Genomic DNA, 1890 nt, shown 5'->3' on the forward strand with positions numbered 1-1890 from the left:
AGGGAGACAATGAGAGAAGGGATAAAAGCAACATGTTCATGTGCAGGGAATGTGGTTCAAGTCTTTGGATTTAAAACAAGTTCCCCAGAGAAGCTGGCACTTCCTTTGCCCTCCAAAAGGACCTGAAAAGTCCCAATCCAAACTTTGGAAAATTACAGTTATGAGATGCAGTAAATGATGATCAAAGCAGTCAGAGGGAGAAGGATGAATGTGTCTTCCATTTAGCTAGAGATTGTAGCATAGCCTCTTTAGGTGTTGGTGGATCAGTAAAACCACTGAAGTACCAGAAGTGCTTGGAAGGATAGGGGTAGAAAGTAATGACCATAATACCTTGTCTAAATCAGTAGCAGGCTTCATGGCTAGGAAACTTTAGTAAAATGTTATTAGGATAGATTGCTCTCTCACCAACATTAAATGTGGCAGAATTAACCAAAAAAAAAAAAAGAGAGAAAAAAAAAGATTTACACGTAGATATAGCAATAACAGAAAATTACAAGGCAGAAAACACAAAAGAATCAAGATAACGCTACAGGTTCAACAGTATTTCATGAGGCTAGAAAACCGGTTAACTTTGAAAGCCCTAGCAAAATATCACTCTTGTTTATAAATCACTTATTTATCATATGACCACACGTTGAATCCTTGTCTTTCCACATACTGAAGAATCCTACATTCAGCCTTTAAGCATTCTGCATTTCTTTGCCAATCTTGTAGCTGAGTATCTTGTTCCAGTCGATTTTGGTGCGGGTAACTGGAAGCTGCCGGCGCAAGGCCTTGAATGTGGTATCTGACATTGTTTGATAGTTTTCACTAATTGCTGTCTGCAATAGATAATTGAAGATGAGTTGCTTGAACAGAAATGGAGCTGGTTGTGAACAGAAAAGTAATGCTATAGTCAAAGGATATGCTTGAGTCTCCTATGAAGGACAGACAGGATATATTATTTTCAGTGAGCTCCTCTCCAATCTCTGAATTTGGTCAAGTTCACCTATATTATTTCTAAAGTGAGAGCTACAGTCCCAAGCAATCCTCGAACTCTGATGGTAAGCAGAATGCCAACTTGGAAGGTTTGCAAAGTCTCCACATTTAGTAAAACTGAAGAGCATATATATTTATATTAAAGGACACAGGCCAAACAAAATATGTTAACAGCAAAATAATAAGATAGTAGAACTAGGAAAATTAGCTCCAAGTCTTCTTACCTGATACTCATTTTCTGCATTCTCTATGATTTTAATAAACTCCTTGGCAGTTTGGGCTTCATTCTAATGGAGGAAGGAAGAGGGGAAAATCAGATTTTTTTTAATGTGTAAGCAGTAAGATCCTGAAAAGTAAGTCCATCTTAACATCTGTATAACAATTTCTAGTTTACCAAGCGTTCCCATGCCCACTACCCTCCTTTGATTCTCACAACTCTACGGAAGAGACTATGTTAAAATCATAACCCCATTTTGCAGATAAGAAAACAGAATCCTCTTAAGCAACTTGACCAGAATTATACAGCTTTTGAATGATAAAGATGGGATCTGAAATTAGGTCTTCACCAAAAAAACCCATGCTCTTTCCACTCTACCACAGTATGCCCAAAAGACATCATCAAGTCTTGAAACCTTGACGCCCTGAAAATATTTCTGGTTTAAAATGGTATGAACAATGCCCTTGGACACATCAGTCATATACATAAGCTCACATATGCCTTTATTTGCCAATTATGATGTTAAACTAGCCAATCACATTTTGTACTACATGGTTCAAGTATAAAATGAAATGAATCTCCCTCTTCCTGTTACCATTAAGTACGACAGAATTAAAGGGAAGAGGGTAGGATTTAATGTCTAGAGCAGCAGCACTGAGACAGACTATGAGGTCAAAACTATTTTCTACTTTCTT

At 37.4% G+C, this 1890-nt stretch overlaps 1 long non-coding RNA gene across 1 annotated transcript; it reads right to left on the reverse strand.

Moving 5' to 3' along the window:
* Positions 1-565: 565 nt before the first annotated feature.
* Positions 566-1279, reverse strand: LOC108525979 (uncharacterized). The gene is made up of 2 exons (XR_001884386.1): positions 1203-1279; positions 566-821 (listed from the first exon to the last, which is right to left on the reverse strand). It is a non-coding gene; the product is annotated as an uncharacterized LOC108525979 (long non-coding RNA).
* Between the last annotated feature and the right edge of the window lie 611 nt (positions 1280-1890).

Source organism: Rhinopithecus bieti, unplaced genomic scaffold, assembly GCF_001698545.2.
Source record: "Rhinopithecus bieti isolate Rb0 unplaced genomic scaffold, ASM169854v2 scaffold_52650, whole genome shotgun sequence".
Lineage (NCBI taxonomy): Eukaryota > Metazoa > Chordata > Mammalia > Primates > Cercopithecidae > Rhinopithecus > Rhinopithecus bieti.